Source organism: Schistocerca cancellata, chromosome 10 (assembly GCF_023864275.1).
Source record: "Schistocerca cancellata isolate TAMUIC-IGC-003103 chromosome 10, iqSchCanc2.1, whole genome shotgun sequence".
Classification (NCBI taxonomy): Eukaryota; Metazoa; Arthropoda; class Insecta; order Orthoptera; family Acrididae; genus Schistocerca; species Schistocerca cancellata.
The window spans coordinates 134,097,341-134,117,398 of NC_064635.1; the positions used below are offsets into that span (position 1 = coordinate 134,097,341).

Below are 20,058 nucleotides of genomic sequence, written 5' to 3' on the forward strand. Positions count from 1 at the left end.
CGGTTTTTACGAGAGATCTTGCTTTAAGATTTTGCTGCTGTTCGCATTAGAGGTACTGCCATTTTGAAAGGCAAACGTCTTTCATTCAGCATTTCTACCTCTTCACATCCGTAAAATATTGCAGCAAAGAAGATAAAAACCGAGAACATCTATAAGAGGGCAAAATTTGATGTGGAAACTGTTACACAGGAAGCTGCATGTAGTAGAAAGGAATGGAAGGAACATGTTCTGTGTATCCAAGATGGATTTTCACTCTGCACTGAAGTTTGCACCGATACGAAACTTCCCGGGAGATTAAAACTGTGTGCCCGACTAGACTGTCAGAGCAAGTGCTCTACCAACTGAGCTGCCTCAGCATGACTCACACCCTGTCCTCTCAGCTTTACTTCCACCAGCACTCTTCATCTCCTACCTTCCAAACTCCACAGAAATTCACTCTGGAAACAACCCGCAGATTGTGGCTCTGCAATATCCTTCCTTCCACAAGTGGTAGTCCTGCGAAGTGACTTCTGTGAAGTCTGGAAGGTAGGAGATGAGGTACTGGCTGAAGTAAAGCTGTGAGGATGGGTCACGAGTTGTGCTCGGCTAGTTAATTGGACAGTGCACTTGCTGGTGAAAGGGAAAGGTCCTCTGCATACATCGCAGATCAAGATCCGAAAGCAAGAGCTAAAGTGCACTTATGGTGACCACAGCTCTTCTGTTGTGTGCTGTTGTTGGTGTATTGTTATCATTGGTCGTAATCAGTGGATGACAGAATGTGGTAGCCAATGAGAATCTGTCAATTTTTAATTGTGACTGTCACATACCAGTATATTTGGCTGTTTTTTTCCGAATATGTTGCAATTTCTGAGGTGGTGGTTAGAGTGGGATGGGACCTAATAGTTCAGCTTCATTTACAAAGCATATGACATCATGAACGAGCAACTTGGTTGGCTACCACGTCCAACTCATAATTTGTCATGTTCATTTCCTGTCATTCATCACGTGAATGGTTACCGAAAACAGCTCGTAACAGAACAGCCCAAGAGGCCAAGAGTGGGCATTTGGCCAAGGCAAGTCTTATATGATATGCCTTGAGGAAGAACTGATTTTAATTCTCTTTAATCACAGACGAGAACTGAAAAATTGACTGAAGAGAATGAAACTCGACATTCTATTTATGGTGAAGATCAGTGGGCCAACAGAAAACCACATGATTAAACCAGAACAGTATTACCTTCTACACCTACATTCGCACTCTGCAAATCATTCTATGATGTGTGGTGGAGAATTCTTCTGGTACCACTATCTGATACCCCTTTCTTGTTCCATTTGCACATGGTTCTGGAGAGAATGGCTGTTGGTAAACCTCCTTAGGAGCTCTAATTTAACTGATTTTTTCCATTGTAGCCATTTTGCAAGATGTGTTGGAGGAACTAGTACGCCGCCCAGATATTCTGAGAACATACTTTCTCAGAATTGCAACAGTACATCTCCGTGATGCACAGTGTCTCCTTTGTAACATCTGTTTGTCGATCATCTCTGCAATACTCTCGTGCTAACTAAATGATTCCGTGATGTAACACACCACTCTTTGTTCGATCTTCTCTCTCTCTTCTACTAACTGAGCTGATCAGCAACACTCAAGAATCAGTTTAACAAGCATTTTGTACGCCATTTCTTCCATGGATAAATTTCAATTAATTAAGACTCTCCCAATGAACGTCAGGTTGGAACCTGCTTTTTCATTACATTTATTTATGTTCAGTGACAGTCATCAGTCTTTGCACCAGTCTTCAATTCTCTGCCCTTCTGTTATAGCTCCCTCACCATATCAGTTGCACTATCTGTGAACAGTCTCATCTAACTTTTGATGTTATCCGTTAGATCATTAATATAAACTGTAAACCGTAATGCCTCTATCACTCCTGAAACTACTGTACATCAGTAGACTTTGTTCTGTTAAAAATGATGTGTCAAGTTTTATCAGTAAGAAATTCCCGACTCCAATCACAAATCTCATGCAATTCCTTGCAAGCTCGTAAAATGTTTACCAAGTGACAGTGCGGAACTTTATGAAATGCCTTCCTAAAATCAAGGAAAATTGTTTCAACCTGGGTGCAGAATGAGCTGAATTTTGCAAGAAATCTATTTGAAATCCATATGCATTTTTACACAGAAGAATATCATTCTCCAAAGAGATCTTCAGTCTGAAGACAGGTTTAATGCAGCACTCCATGCTGATCTATCCTGTGTGAGCCACTTCCTGTCTGAGTAACTACTGCATCCTACATCTAGCTGAACCTTCTTACTGTATTCAAGCTTAGGCCTTCCTCTACAACACTTCTCTCCATTACCATTCCTTGATGCCTCAGGATGTATCCTATCAAATGATTCCTTCTTTTAGTTATTCTGTGGCATAAATTTCCTTTTCCCCCAATTCTATGAAGTACCTCCTCATTAGTTATTTGATCCACTCAGCTAATCCTCAGCATTTTTCGACAGCTCCAAATTTCAAAAAGATCTATTCTTTTCTTGTCTGAACAGCTTATCGTCCGTACAAGGCTACAGTCCAGAGAGCTGACTTCTTAACACTTACATTATATTAGATGTCAAGAAATTTATTTCTTTATGAAATGTTTTTCTTGCTATTGCTAGCCTGCATTTCACATCATCTCTACTTCAGTCATATCAGTTGTTTTGCTTCCCATATAGCAAAATTCGTCTACTACTGTTACACAACAAATTAGTAAAGAAATGCGAGAGTAAAATTTTCTAAGTTCAAACAGGTGGGGTTAATCACGTGAAAGTATCAATAGCAGCCAGCTGGGAAGTGTAAATGTTTTAAGACCACTATTCAGTCAGGAAGACAGCAACCTCAATACACCTGTGTGTGACTACGAGAGAGCTCAGCACAGAATGGTTAGAAGAGAACATACCAAACTGCTTTTGTTACTCTTTTAACATTATGTAAGAGACACTAAGCAAGACGCAACTTTGCCTAGCAGGAGTTTGACTAAGCAATAAAGACACTGTAACAAATGTGTTAAGCAAACGTAGTGGAACAGAAGACTGCTGACAACTTGAGAATAGCAGAACCAATTCGGTCACTACGAATGATGTCGTAGAGCAGAGCCTCTCCTTGATGACACAAATACTCCGTCCCACTAGCCTAGAACATTCTATCAGTTGGATTGATGGCGTTCATGTCAGTCACACTTAATTCTGTGATTATGGTACGGTGACATCTTGTGTGTGAGATTGTTCTTGTGTTGGTCTTACAACTGCTACCTCACAAGAAGGTCAGCGAACCATATACATGAATAATGAAAGCCAGCATCCAGTAATGAAGTCGGCACAGCAGCCAGCACTGATGGGTAGTCTAGGGAACTACCAACAAGGCTCTGGGACATGGCAGAAGCTGCCCTGTACCTCAAGCATTGCACTAGTCTGACGACCTGCTGTACCAGTGGGACATGTTCAGCATTCAGCACATCATCATGGTATCTGACACCGCAGTCTACCTGAGGGGACAACACTGGCAGTGATCTGGGAGGGATTGGTACTCCCCAAAATGGCGTATGAATCAAACACACACATCATGGTCACCGCCCTCTCCAAGCAGGGCTACCAACACGGTGTGTGTACCTCACCAGCGCTCGTGACTTCTGCTCCGAGCTGATGCAGCATCCTCAGCAGCTATGAGTCCACTGTTGGACTCAGTGGATTGCTCTTCAGATTTCATTGACACCAACGGTCACAGAAGAAAAAGTAAAGACTTGTATTCTGAGTAATAAATGAAATAATCATAAATACTGTAGGAGTTTCCAACCCAGCAGTGTTCAAACCCTACACTGCTTTCAGTAACTCATTTTTCAATCTAATTCCTTCAGCATTACCTAATTTATTTCATCTACACTGTGTCCCTTCCTTTACTTTTGCTGATGTTGATCTTATGGAATCTTTTCAAGGCACTACCCATATTGTTCAACTGCTCTTCTAAGTCCTTTGCCATCTCTGACAATCATGTCATCAGCAACCTTCAAGTCTTATTTCAGATAAAAATTAATATTTCATATTAGTTGTCAGCTTTGATCAGTGACAAAGGAAATGTGCAACAGACAGTGTTAATGACATGCAACTATAATAGATATCAATGGTGATTTTTATTTTTATTTTATTTATTTATTTTTTTGAAACAGGCTAAACTACAGATCAGCCCATCACCACAACCAGGTCTTTTTAGTTTCACATTCACTGTCTTTGTCAACTCGCAATCATGTTGTCACCTTCCAAATTAACTTAGACCTCAGGTTAAGCAACAGATCAATCTGTCACCACAGACATGTTGTTCTGCTTTCGCATTTGGTGGGGTCATCAATTAACAATAAAATGGTTAATATATGCACCAATATGTATTGTCACAGGATTCATTAACATTATTTCACAGGTCAAAGCCGACAATTCGTATCAAATATTACTCGTGACCCTTTATTTCTTCTCCCTGTACATTAATTTAATTCCAAATTTGCCCTTGGTTTTCTTTACTTTGTGCTCAATGTACAAACTGTCTAATGTCTGGGATAGGATGCAACCCTTTCTCACTCACCTCCCAAATACAGCTTCCCTTTCACGTTCTTCGACTCTTACTACAATTGCCACTATAGAGTTGTTTCTGCACTAGTTCCAAATAACCTTTCACTCCCTGTGTTTTGTTCCTACCAACAGCAAATTTCAAAGAGAGTAATCCAGTCAACACTGTCAAAAGCTTTGTTTAAATCTACAAATGCAATACATGTGGGTTTGCCTTTCTTCCACCCATATTCTATGATGCAACACAGGGCCAGCATTAGCTTCTGTGTACGTACAATTCTCCAGAAACCTAACAGGTACTCCCCAAAGTTGGCTTCTACAAGTTTTGGCATTATTCTGTAAATATCTCTTGGCCATATGTTCCATCCATGTTTTATTAAACTAATGAATTAGTAGTATTCACATCTGTCAGCATCTGCCTTCTTTGGAATTGCCGTTATTACATTCTTCTCAAAGTTTGAGGGTATTTCCCCTGTCCCATAACTCACATATCAGTTGGAATAGTTTTATCATGGCTGGCTGTCTCAAGAATCTAAATGATTTTGAAGGAATGTCATCTACTCCAGTGGTCTTGTTTCTAGCCAGATCTTTTGAGCTCTGTCAACTTCTCTTGCAGTACATAACTTCCACCTCACCTTCACCTACTTGCTCTTATCTTTATATAATGTTGTCCTCTATTCAGGCCCTCTATTCATCCCTTCCACCTTTCAGCTCTCCCTTCTTTGCTTAGTACTCATTTGCCAGCTCAGCTTTTAATGTTCATGCAGCTGCTTCTTTTCTCTGAAAAGGTGTCTCTAATTATCGTGTAAGAGCATTTGCCTTTCCCCTAGCCATAAAAGTTCCTACACTCGTAGATTTGTCCTCTAGCCCTTCCTGCTTTAGCCGTTTTGCATTTTCTGTCAATCTTATTTTTTAGACGTCTGCATTCCTTTTATTCCCCACTTCGTTTGAAGCATTCTTATGTGTTATTCTTTTATCAATTACATTCATTGTAACTAATCATTGTCTTTTTACCTATGTGATCCTCAGTTGTTTTCACTATTTCATTTCTCAAAGCTACAACATTTGTCTTCTGTCACATTCCATTCTCCTGCTTCACTGCAACACTGCCTATTGCGCCCTCAGATATTCTCAATGACATCAGGTTTCTTCAGTCTATACAGGTCCCATATTCTTAATTTCCTACCATTCTGCAATTAACTGAATTTTAATCTCCAGTTCGTAACAAATAAATTATAGTCTGCGTCCATATCTGCTTCTGGCAGTGTCTTGCATTTTAAAATCTGGTTTCAAAATACCTCTCTTAAATTGAAACCTTCCTGTGTCCCAGTTCTTTTCCAAGTAATACAATCCTCTTTCATGATTCTTAAAGCGTTAGCGATGATCAAATTATGCTCTGTACAGAATCCTACAAAATGACTTCCTCTTTCATTTTTTTCCCCGACTATTTTTCCTTCTTCTCTTTTTCCTACAGTTGAATTCTAGTCACCCATCACAATTAAATTTTTATCACCCTTAACTATCCAAATAATTTACTTTACATCTTCATAAATTCATTCAATCTTTTTTTCAACTGGCACATAAACTTATACAATGGTTATTCAAAAGATTTTGGACTTACATTTATAAAATCAATCACCATTGAAATACAATTGTTTGACACTAGTCACCCCCAAAGTAGTCCCCTTCAGCTTGCACACAACTCTCCCAACACTGTTGGCACTGCAGGAAGCATCTCTGGAAAGCCTCTTTTGGTATGTTGTGCAGCTGCTCCATTGAGTTCTGCATAATGTCTTCCATGTTCTGAAATTGGGTCCCTTTCAGAATCCTTTGCAGTTTAAGGAAAAGCCAGAAGTCACTCATGCTAGGTCAGGTGGACAGGGAGGTTGACAAACCACACCCGTTTTGTCTTTGGCCAAAAAACTCTGGATTAATTATGAACGAAGAATGGGTGCATTATCATGGTGAAGGTGCTAACTGCCCATTGCCCAAAAGTCCGGCTATGTACGTCTCACTGCATCAAGAAGACAACGCAGAACCTCTTGGTAGATAGTATTCCTTATTGACATTAGTACCTTGTGGGGTGTACTTACAATGGACCATGCTACTGGAGGCAGTCAGCATGAAACTGCCTTACTTTTTTGGATTTCAGGAATGATCGATACTTCCATTGTGATGTCAGGAACTTTGTTCCTGGGTCATACCCATAAACCCAGGACGTATCACCAGTTATCACTGCATTAAGAAAGTTGAAATTATTGTTCACACTATCCAGCATGTTCTGTGCCTTCTCCAAACAAAGTTGCTTCTGCTCAATTATTAGCAATTTTGGGACAAATGTTTTCTGAGGTTCTCCTGCCATCCGAATGTTCTGTTGAAATGGAATGAATGGATCCTAAATTAATTTTAGCCTCATCTACAAATTCTCCAATTGTCATTTGTCTATCCTGCATAACAAGGGTGCTTACATGATCAATAACAACCTCATTTGCAGATGTTGAGCACCTATCTAAATATGCTTCACTCTTTACCGATGAGCAGCCATCTTTGAAGCAGTTTTACTGCTCCTTTATCTGGGTAGTACCTATTGCTTTGTCCCCAAACACTTGTTGAATCTTGCGGATTGTTTCAATTTGAGAATCACCAAACTTATAACAAAATTTGATGCAATTCGGTTGTTCCACTTCTCTGTCATTTTGTCAACAACACAAAATCTGACAACTACAAATTATGTGTGGTCACCTATAAATGGCTAGCCAGTGACTGGTTGTTCTGCAATCAGGCATGCACACTACAATGCCTATAAACATAGTCCGCACATGTGCTTCAATACCATTGTTGGTTTCAGCAATAAAAAATAAGGTTAGATACTTTTTGAACAGACCTCATACTACAGTGGTGAGTGTTAGCTTCATGCTTGTCTTGCCTACAATAATGTATTCACTATGCTCTTCACAGTATTTTATTCACATTCTTAATTTTTTACTCATTATTATGGCTACTTCTGCATCTACATCTACCTCTATAATTTGCAGACTACCCACGTGAGATGCACGGCAGACGGTACATCCCATATATACAAGTTATTGGGTTTTCCTCCTGTGCCGTTTACATATGAAATGTTGCAAGAATGATCGTTTGAATGCCTCTGTGCATGCAGTAATTATTGTAAATCTTATTCTCACAATCCCTATGTGAGCAATATGTAGGGGATTGTAGTATATTCCTCGGGTCACCATTTAAAGCCGGTTCTGGAAACGTTTTTGGGACAGTTTAAGTCTATCTTCAAGAGTCTTCCAGTTCAGTTTCTTCAATATCTCTCTGCACTCTCCCATGGATTAAACAAACCTGCAACCATTCGTGCTGCCCTTATGTGTATACATTCAATATCCCCTATTAGTCCTATTTGGTACAGATCGCACACACTTGAGCAATATTATAGAACTGGTTGCATGAGTGATTTGTAAGCAAATTCCTTTGTAGACTGATTGCACTTCCCCAATAAACCAAATTCTATCATGTGCTTTACCCACAACTGAGCCTATCTGATCATACCATTTCATATCCCTAGAAAGTGTTACATCCAAGTATTTATATGAGTTGGCCATTTCTTTGCACCCACTTTGAAATCTTATCAAGATCAGACTGAATATTTATGCAGTTTCTTTCAGATAGTACTCCATTGTAGACAACTGCATCATCTGTAAAAAGTCTGAAGTTACTGTTAACACTGTCCGTTAAGGTCATTAACATAAAACATGAACAGAAATATGATCATACATTTAACAGTAAGTGTAGATGTGGTACCGAGACAAACACTTTTCGGAAATCAAGAAAAACTGCATCTATGTGACTGCCCTGATACAAAGCTTTCAGTATGTCATGTGAGAAAAGTGCAAGTTTGGTTTCATACGATCGATGTTTTTACAGTCTGTGCCGGTTGGCCGAGGAGGTCATTCTGTTCGAGATATCTTATTATGTTTGAGTTGAAAATACGTTATAAGATTCTACAACAAATTTATGTCAAAGATATCGGACACTAATTTTGTGGATCACTTCTACAACCTTTCTTGTAGACAGATGTGACCTGTCCTTTTTTCTAACAACTGGATACGATTTTTTGTTCAAGGGATCTATGATACATTATAGTTAGAAGAAAGGCTAACTCAGCTACAAACTCAGTATAGAACCTGACAGGGATTCCATTAGGCCCTTAAGCTTTGTTCGATTTCAAAAATTTGAACTGTTTCTCAACACCACTGACACTAATACTTACATCATTTGTCTGTTCAGTGGTACAAGGATTAACCTGGGACAATTCTCCTGGGTTTTCCTTTGTAAAGGAACATTTGAAAATGGAGTTAAGCATTTCAGATATTCCAGAATGAGATTTTCACTCTGCAGTGGAATGTGTGCTGATATGAAACTTCCTGGCAGATTAAAACTGTGTGCCGGACCGAGACTCGAACTCGGGACCTTTGCCTTTCACGGGCAACTGCTCTACCAACTGAGCTACCCAAGCACGACTCACGCCACGTCCCCACAGCTTTACTTCTGCCAGTACCTCGTCTCCTACCTTCCAAACTTCTGCAAGGTTCGCAGGAGAGTTTCTGTAAAGTTTGGAAGGTAGGAGACGAGGTACTGGCAGAAGTAAAGCTGTGAGGACGCGGCGTGAGTCGTGCTTGGGTAGCTCAGTTGGTAGAGCAATTGCCCGCGAAAGGCAAAGGTCCCGAGTTCGAGTCTTGGTCCGGCACACAGTTTTAATCTGCCAGGAAGTTTCATTTCAGATATTCCTTTGCTACTCTCAGTTCCAGTTCCTGTCTCATTCACTAAGGATTGGACACTTACTTTGGTGCCACTAACAGCCTTTACATAGACCAGAATTTCTTTGGATCCTATGAAACATCATTTGATAATATCCTACTACAGCAGTCATTGAAGGCATTATGCATTGTTCTCTTGACAACCAAACACATTTCATTCAGCATCTCTCTCTCTATAGCCCTATGCTTTGATTTACGCCTATTATACTGTAGTCTGTTCCTTCAGAAGTTCTTAACAGTGATTGTATACCATGGAGGTTTCCTCTCATTATGAACTGTTCTACTGGGTAGAAATCTATCCAGCAAGTGGTCAACTATTCTTTTAAACTTGAACCAGAGTTCCTCTAGATGTTCCTGCCCTGTGCTGAAAGTTCCTCATTGAGATATGACAAAGTACTGATTTTTTATCAAGTTTTCTGAACATATATATCTTTCTGCTTGGTTTAGTTGTCCTTTGCACTTTGATAAAATCATTGTTACCACAACCAACACTGATACCAGTTTCAATGTGGACATCATCAAAGAGGTCTAATCTGTTTGTTGCCATTAGATCCAATAAGCATTACCCCTACCTGATTTTGTGTTGATACCCCTGTGCTGACTAAAATTTTCTAATTGACCTATCCAATTATGGAATCTAACATTTCACATGCCAACCCATAGAATGACAGTTTTGTTTTTCCTGATGATGACATCCTACTGAGAAGTCCTTGTTTGGGGATGCAAATGGGAGACAATGAGACGTGCTGAAAAGTATGTAAGAATTTTATATTCTGCCCTCAATATCAGTTGAGAGATTACATGTCACCTACATACTTGATCAACTTACCTGTTTCACTGATGTTAAGTTGCAACCTCTGCCCCAAGAGGACTCTGAGCTGTAGTGTATAACATGTCAGTGTATAATGTAACTAAGTTGGTGCATGAGAAACAGCGTGTTGTAATCGAGTTTCTAACCACAGGTAACTTTATCCACACATGGGATTATCCTGTCCTTCTGCATGACAATGCCAGACCACACGAGCATTGTAACATCTGAAACAATCTGACTACTCAAGTTTACAATACAGCCCTGACTTGGCCCCATCCCATTTTCATCTGTTTCCAAAACTTAAAGAACACCTTTGAGGACTTCACTTTGGTAGTGGTCAAGTGGTGCAAGCAGAGGTGAGGTTGTGGCTCCATCAACAAAGTCAAACATTCTACAGTGTTGGTGTAAAAAAAAAAAAAAAAAAAAAAGTCTCGTCGGGGAAAAAGTGTTCATTGACAGGATGACTATGTTGAGAAATAAAAATGTAGACATGAAGAATAAAGATGTAGAAAGCTAATGAAGTTTGTATTATAAAGGACAATCAAAACATTTCCATTTATTGGCTGTACTGTCCAGAACCAGTATGCCAATCAGACAAAATCACCATGAGCACTGAGGCTATCAACCCACCAACACACCAGATCAAAGATACCTATTTGGTAAAAGAATGTGTCCTGGTGTGTGAAGAAGTCCGTAACTGCTTGCTGTACATCCTTGTCCGACAGGGATTGTTGACTCTTCACGGCCTTTTTTAAAAGAGACCAAAGCCACGATGATCACATAGGAAGATATCTAGACCAGGGCTTCCCAATGTGTGGTCCACAAACCCCTTAGGGGTCCGCCAGCTCTTTCTAGGGGGTCCGTGGCCACCCTTCATCAAATCGTGTAAAGTAATGAGTAAAATTATTGAATAAAAATGTGAAAATCAAATTCATCACTTTTTTTTTTTTTTTGTGTGTGTGTGAAAAAATGTGTACTTTTACTTCAGGTCATATTCCGAAGCAGCCTTTGCGGTTCCTAAGTGAGAACGCATACACTGTTTAGTGCCGGAGAATGTGGCTTCTCTGATCGACTGTTTCACAACAATACGGGGGTCGTTTGTGCACTGGCTCATGGCGGTAGATGCGCTGAAACCTTTTATGCATGTGTGGAGCAATCTTTGTCGACCAATCACAGCACTTGCTGGCACGTATGCGGCCCCAGGCATCATTAAATGTTAAACTTGCTTTGTCAGTGCACTACCTACTTCATAAGTCGATTTTTGACCTTCAAGTTGTTTTCATTCATCTCTAAACCAAAGACTATTGATACTTTGAGGGGTGGGGGGGGGGGGGGTCATTGGGAACAGACTAGGGGTCCGCCATGAATTTTCGACTGAAGGAGGGGTCCACCAGCTGAAAAGGTTGGGAAGCCCTGATCTAGACTCTATGGCAGGTGCTTGAGTGTCTCTCATTCAGTTGGCTTAACTTCTGCATTACAACATTTGTGATATGGGACCAGTAATCAAATAACAGGGTGAACATAACCTCTCCAGCAAATGGCGCACTCCTGAAATTCTTGAAATGAGGAGACAATGGATGACATCTCCGCACTGTCAATGCTTTTGACTCTGGTTCCCAGTGCTGGCACCAGCTTTCATCGCCTGCAACAGTGTGCTCAAGGACACCACTGCACAATGATGGTTTTTGACAGACATACTGCCCCATATACTTTCCCCATTATCTGATGGATGTCTACCTGTGGCTGTCCTTTAGCAATAATGAGAAAAACAACAGCATACAGGTCCTGTTTGGATGTATTTGGTAATAACATAGCCAGAGTTCACATTTCTGCATTTACCGCACGCAAATTGGAAACACGCAAATGTCATGCTAATCCCTTACCTACATGTCGGTGTCCATATATCCGCATCAGCATATATACTGCTGTTATGCCCTCAAATGCATACCTTTTGATCGCCCCTTATGTTTACCGAGCTTTGAGAGTTTTCACATAAAAAAATCTGGGGGCACCACTTCTCAGGATGCCCTTGTATTTTACCTCCAGAATATTTTAACCAAGAGGATGCTACTATCATTTAACTATACAGTAAAGCTGCATGACTTCAGAACAAAGTAACAGCTGTACTTTCCTCTTGCCTTTAGCCATTCACAGTACTAGCACAACAAGCCCATTTTGCCCGAGATGTTACAAGGCGAGATCAGTTCATCATCCAGACTCTTGCCCCTGCAATTACTGAAAAGGCTGCTGCCCCTCTTCAAGAAACCCATTTTTGTCTGGACTCTCCACAGATGCCCTTCCATTGTGATTGCACCTACCATACACTTTCTGTATCATTGAAGCACGCATGCCACCCCATCTCAACAAGGTGCGTTGGCGTCCCTCTGTATAGTCTGATTTAATCTGACTACATTCCATAAGCCATATTTTATTTACAGTCACCTTATAATGTCTTTTCAAGACATTATCCATTTCATTTAGCTGCTCTTGAAAGACCTTTATTGTCACTAAAAGAATTGCAATGTCAGCAAACCTTGAAGTTTTAATGTCTTCTCCCTAAACTTTAATTTGCTTTCTCAATTTCTCCTTGGTTTCCTTCACTGCTTGCTCAATGTACAGACTGAATAACATCAGAGATAGACTACAACCCCATCCCACTCCCTTCTCAACCACTGCTTCCCTTTCATGCCCCACAACTCTTGTAACTGCAGTCTGATTTCTGTATAAGTTGTAAATGACATTTTGGTGTCTGTACTTTACTCCTACTATCTCCGCTATTTGAAAGTTTGGTTCAGATGGTCAAAATCTTTCTCTTAAACTACAACTGATAAAAATTCATGTCTTAAGTTAAATTTCTAAGATAAATAATAGATTCAGTATCGCCTCACAAATTGCTACATTTCTTCGTAACCATAACTGATCTTTCCCATTCTTGGCTTCTACTATTTCCATTCCTCTCCAAATAATTTGTGTCAGTATTTTGCAACCATGACTTGTTAAACTGATAGTCTCTTAATACTAACACCTGTCAGCACCAGCTTTTTTTGGAATTGGAACATTTTTTCTTTTTTTTTCTTTTTGAAGTTTGAGGGTATTTTGCCTGCCTCACGTATCTTGCACGCCAGATGGAAGACTTTTGTCATGACTGACTCTCCAAAGGCTTCAGCAGGTACGGCAGAATGTCATCTACTCCTGGGGCCTTGTTTCGACATAGATCTTTCATCTTTCAGTGCCCTGTCTAACTCTTCTCGCAGGATCGTATGTCCCACATCATCTTTATCCATTTGCTTTTCCCTCCCACAATACTGTCTTCTAGTTTTCACAAGTGAATTACTTGCAACTGAGTATTCAGTTACTTGAGAATGGCTACACAGCCAAAATGTCATACAATATGAAATAAAAATGAAATGGAGATGCGTAATAGCTGATACAGAGCACTTATTTCTTTGAAATAGTTTCACATACACGTAGAAAATTTAAATGGGGAACTGAAGTTTTATAATTCCCGCTGTCTCACAGCTGACAATACTACAAGGGCTGGAACTTTAATAGTAGCAACTATTTATTTACAACTTATACAATATAGATGTCTTTTGAAGCAGTCACCAGCATTTAATATAATCAACTGCTAATGATGTGCTAGTTGTATTGATAGTCTGAGTGGAGTGGTCTACTGCCAGACAGATTTCTGTAACAGTTCTGAAGTGAATGCCACGAAGTGCTTCCTTCAATTTGGGAATCAAGTTGAAGTCACATGGGTTTAAGCCTGCAGAATGGGTGGGTGGTACAGAACTTCCCAGCGAACAAATCTGTCACAACTTGCACTGCATAGGACCGGGCACTGTTCTGCAAAATAACAGGTGGGTCCTGCAGAAAGTGTCATTGCGTCTTTCTCTAAGCTGTACAGTTTTGGGACACAGCCCGTGATCACCTGAGACAGAAACAGTGACACTTTCTGCAGGATCTGCCCGTCATTTTACAGACAATGGTCGATCGCTTGTGGCTCGAGTTGCGACTGATCTGTTCAATTGATAGGACTGGGGCGTGCTGTATGATCAATCACACTCCCCAAACATAAGCCCTTGGGACTTCGACTTGATTTTTAATATCGAGGAAGCACTTCACAGCATTCATTACAGAACAGTTACATAGATCTGTCAGCTGATAGACCACTCTAGTTACAATTGGCATTTGTAAGGCTGTCCTACAACTTCCACATTGCTAGCAATGGGTTACACACTATGCTGTTGGCTGCTCTGAATGACAGTAAGACTTTGCAACATGTGTCTATTTTGTATAAGTTGTAAACAACTGGTAGCCGCTATTAAAGTTCCAACCCTCATATAAATAGGCCTCCAAAAAATGGAAAAACTACACTTCAGGAAGATCAGTATTGGATCCAGAGAAATGTAGGGACATGTGAGGCAATACTGACCCCGTGAATTATCTGAGAAGATCATCTGAAGAAAGGCAAAACTATGTTTATTGCATTTGTAGATATAAAGAAATGCTTTTAGCAAAGTCGTTGGTAACTGATATTTGAAACTCTGAAGGTAACAGGGATTAAATACAGTGAATGAAAGTTTATGTAGAACTTGAGAAGAAACAGGTTAAGAGTTGAATGGAATGAAAGGGAGACAGAAATTGAGAAGGGTGTGACACAGTGATGCAGTCTCTTCAGTGATGCTGAGGGATCAGATTATAACAGGATTATTACATGAGTTTTGCCATTTGGACTGAACCACAGTCATGTATAACTGTCTAAATGGTAATACCTTTGTCATTTGACTACTGTTTTATTGCTTCTAGATTCACTATTTCAATGGTTACTCTGCAGCCATTATCAAGTAACTCATTATTGTCCTTTTGAAATCAGTTACACTGCATCTCACAGCACATGCCAAGAAAATCATGTTCAAATATTGAATACGATGCTCCCTTTCGAGTTGTACTACAATATGCAGTGTAACTAATTTTGAAAGGACAATAACACATCACTTGACAAAGGCTGCAAAGTTGACATTGTGACAGTGCACCCAGAAGCAATAAAACGATAGTCTAATGGCGAATGAATTACATTTAGACAAAGGCATTTAAGTGTTAGATTGTATTTTCTGAAAGTGTTTTTCTGGACTCTGCCTTTGTATGGAAGTGAAAAGGGGAAAGATAGAAGGAATAAAACAGTCTCTGGTGCTGCAGAAGAATTCTGAAGGTTAGATGGGTGGATTGTATAATTAATGGCTAAAAAAAAAGGGACTAATTGACAGCACTCATCCTGAGGCACAAAGAAAACATCAGTTCAATAACAGAGGGAAGTGTACAATAAACATTGTGGGGGGAGACAAAGGCTTGACAACAGTAAGCTAGTTCAAATAGATGTTGGCTGCAATAATTTCACAAAGATGTAGAGCCTTGCACAGGATAGGCTAGTATGGAGAGCTGCAGCATACCCACCTTCACAGACTGAATACCACAATGATTAGATCATTCCAGAAACATCTGAATCACATTTCAATGAAAAAAATTATGTGTAGATGTATTTCCATAATGGTTTTGATTTTTCATATTTGCAGCCAAATACAGTACTAGTTTCGAAGCTATAGATATCATAAGAATGGAAAAAGAATAATTTGCATCTACATCTATACTCTGCAAACCACCGTCAGGAGCACGGCAGAGGGTATGTCCCACTGTAACAGTTATTAGAGTTTCTTCCTGTTCCATTCACGTATGGAGCAGGGAAGAATGATTGCCTGACTGCCTCTGTGTGTGTAGTACTTATTCTAATCTTACCCTCACAATCCCTGTGTGAGTGACACATAGGGGGTTGCAGTATATCCCTAAAGTAATCACTTAAAGCCAGTTCTTGAAACTTTGTTAATAGTGTTTCTCGGGATAGTTTACATCTGTCTTCAAGAGTGGCAGTTCAGTTACTGCAGTATCTCTGTGACATTCTCCGCTCGATTAAACAAACCTGTGACCATTCATATTGCCCTTTCCGCATAAATTCAATATCCCCTGTTAGTCCTATCTGCTATGGGTCCTACACACTTGAGCAATATTCTGGGATGGGTTACACACGTGATTTGTAAGCAATCTCTTTCGTATATTGATTGCAGTTCCCCAGTATTCTTCCAATAAGCCAAAGTCTACCACCTGATTTACCGACAACTGAACGTAAGTGATCATTCCATTTCATACCTCTACAAAGTGTTACATCCAGGTATTTGTACGAGTTTGCTATTTCCAACAGCGACTCATTGGTATTATAGTCATAGAATACTGGGTTGTTTTGGAAATCAGCCATATGCAAACACAATTAGTTTATTTTTACATTTGCCCAGACATGTTTCGACACCAATGTGTCATCTCCTGTGAGTAAAATTTTTATTTCTTAAAATTACATAACTAACTGAATCACTAAAATCGATGTATAATAATACAATTCAGTTAGCGAAGTAATTTTAAGAAATCAAAATTTGACTCACAGAAGATGACACATTGGTGTCGAGATATGACTGGGTAATATAAAAATAAACTAATTATGTTTGCGTAAGGCTGATTTCTGAAAGAACACAGTTTTTAAATCGCAAACATGGAAGAACAAAAAGAGGAGCTTCAAACCTTAGTCAAATGAGTATTTCAAAGCCAAGCCAAGCATACAATACTACATTTTCTTCATTTTGTGAAGTGCACAATTTTACAGTTTTGAATATTTAGAGCAAGTTGCCAATCTCTGCACCATGTTGAAATCTTGTCAAGATCTGACTGAATATTTATGCAGCTTCTCTCAGATAGTGCTTCACTATAGATAACTGTATCATCTGCAAAGAGCCTGATTTTACTATTAATATTATCTGCATGATCATTAATATACAACATGAACAGCAAGGGTCCCAACATATTTCCCTGTTGCACACCGGAAGTTACTTCCATATCTGACGATGACTCTCCATTTCACTTGATACCCATATGATCATACTTTTGACAACAAGCATAGGTGCGGCACTGAGTCAAATGCTTTTTGGAAATCAAGAAACACTGCATCTACCTGTTTGCTTTGATATAAAGCTTTCAGTATGTCATGTGAGAATAGTGCGAGTTGGGTTTTACACGATTGATGTTTTTGAAAACCACGCTGGTTGGCATTGAGGAGGCCATTCTCCTCAAGATACCTCATTACAGTTGAGCTCAGAGTATGTTCTAAGATTCTACAATAAATCAAAGTCAAGGATATTGGATGGTAATTTTTGGATCACTTCTTCTACCCTTATTGCAGACAGGTGCGACCTGTGCCTTTTTCCAAGAACTGGGTACAGTTTTTTGTACGAGGGCTCTGTGATAGATTATAGTGAGAAGAGGGGCAAATAGCCTCAAATTCAGTATAGAATCTGACAAGGTTTCCATGGGGCCCTGGAGTTTCGTTCTATTTTAATGATTTCATCCGTCTCTCAACACCGCTGACTCTAATATTTATTTCATTCATCTTTTCGGATTAAATTGGGGCAATTCTCCTAGGTTTTCCTGCGAAAAGGAACATTTGAAAACAGAGTTAAGTGTTTCAGTTTCTGCTTTTCTATCCCCAATTTCAGTTCCGGTCTCATTCGTTACAGACTGGACACTACTTTTATGCCACTAACAGCCCTTACATACAAGCAGAATTTCGTTGGCTTTTGTTTAAGATCATTTGACAATATTCTGCTATGGTAGTCACTGAAGGTATTGTGCATTGCTCTCTTGAAAGCCAAACACATTTCATTCAGCATCTCTCTACCTGTAGCCCTACATTTTGTTTTACACCTATTATCCATCAATCTCGGTTTCTTAAAAGTTTCTTTAATAGTGACTGTATACCACTGAGATTCCCTCTCATTATGACCAGTACATATCTACCCTGTGTGTGGTGAACTATTCTTTTAAACTTGAGCCAGAGTTCCTCTACACTGTCCTGACCTGCACTGAAACTTCTTCACTGAAATACGACAATACTGATTTTTTCATCTAGTTTACTGAGCAAATGTATCTTTCTGCTTAGTTTAGTTGTCCTCTGTACTTTGGTAATCATTATTGCAACAACTGTGTCATGGTCATTTTGGTTTCATTGGGAGAAGAGTCTGGTAAGCAATAAAAGGATTCAATTATCATTTTATGCCCAACCCTGATACTGAGTCTTGCCCAAATTATCCCACATGCAGCTTCAGTTTCTAGCTCAGTGGGTTTGAATTTTTTGTCTACTGTGACAAATAAACCACATTTGTTCCCTAATAGGCTATCCTTTTGATATACTCTTAAATTTTCCCCAAAAATCTCACTGCTATCAATTTCAAGTTTCAATTATTTTTCTGTACCTAGTAAACTGTAAGCTTCACTGCTTTTCAGGAATGCTTCTAACTTTGGCACTTTGTTACGAATGCTTCGGAAGTTTACCATTAGGATTTTAATACTCTCTCCTGTGGGAGGCATTTCTTTCAATCTTTCACTGTTATTTCTGGGTTTCCCACAGCCATCGTTATCTAGACTGGATGGAGAGTCACCTAATCTAAAAAACTCTTGTGCACACCCCCACACACAGTCAGCTACCCGAGTAGCAGCCTCTGATGTGTAGTGCACACCTGACTTTTTAGGGGGTCTTCCAGTTCTCAACATTATGGCACCAGTCCAGGAAGTAGCAGCCTAGTTTGTTACAGAACTTTCGAAATGTCTGGTTCAGTCCTTCCCCTTGACTCAGAACCAAAGGCCCATGATCAGTTCTGGAGACAATGCTGCAAACTGTGAGCTTCATGAAACTGTGTCATAGTAGGATTAATGTCAAAATGTAATGATGGGTAACTGATCTCAGTTGGTGAAATATGTTCTCCTTCAACAAAGACACTGAAGCAGCTCATATGTTTCTGACCGTCGCTGCCAAAATTGTCAGCTGGCACTGTGAACTGCTACAAGAATCACTATGCTAAAGATTTGGCCTCTTGCATTTGTATTCTCTTTCTAAACTCGAAGATGTCACACAAGAGAAGGAAATACTTGCACAGGAATTAGACTGGTCAAAAGTGTCCTGTTGCAGAGCTCGTGAAACTTCTTTACTGAGAGACAAAAAATGATTGAGTAAAGAAAATGTTGGACACAATGGTTTACATCTATGTTTATGTCTTCACCTATGTCTAAACTCTGTAAACCACCATGAGCTACATGGTACAGGGTACATCCCACTGTACCAGTTATTATGGTCTTTTCCCATCCCACTGACATATGGAGTGCTGGAAGAATGACTGTCTGAATGCCTCTGTGCGTGTGGTAATTATTCTAATCTTATCCTCATGATCATTATGTGAGTGATATGTAAGGGATTACAGTCTATTCCTATAGAGTCATCATCTACAGCTGGTTCTTCAAACCTCCTTAATCAACTGTCTCAGGATAGTTTACATCTATCTTGAAGAGTCTTCCAGTTCAGTTCCTCCAGTATCTCTGTGACACTTCCCAAGGATCAAACAAACCTGTGACCATTCATTCATGCTGCCCTTCTCTGTATAAGTCTCATATCCTCTATTAGTCCTATTTGGTTTGGGTCCCACACACTTCAGCAATATTATAGAACTGGTCACATGAGTGATTTGTAAGCAATCTCCTTTGTGGACTGATTGCACTTCTCCAGTATCATAAAGTTATAATGAACTCTACCACCTGCTTTACCAACAACTGAGCCCATGTGAGCATTCCATTTCATGTCACTACAAAGTGTTACACAGTGACTCATTGATGTTGCAGTCATGGGATTATTTTTTTTCCTTTTTTTTTTTGTGTTAACTGCACAAGTGGTTTGAACCAAAATATGACGTAATAACCAAGACCAAA

General features: G+C 39.6%; 1 protein-coding gene and 1 non-coding gene across 2 annotated transcripts in view; both read right to left on the reverse strand.

The window, feature by feature from the left end:
• The window catches only part of LOC126106867 (protein yippee-like 5), a 29,922-nt gene that overhangs the window by 7,915 nt on the left and 1,949 nt on the right, over positions 1–20,058 (reverse strand). The window lies entirely within an intron of this gene.
• Positions 9,021–9,095, reverse strand: Trnas-uga (transfer RNA serine (anticodon UGA)). Its single transcript has one exon. It is a non-coding gene; the product is annotated as a tRNA-Ser (tRNA).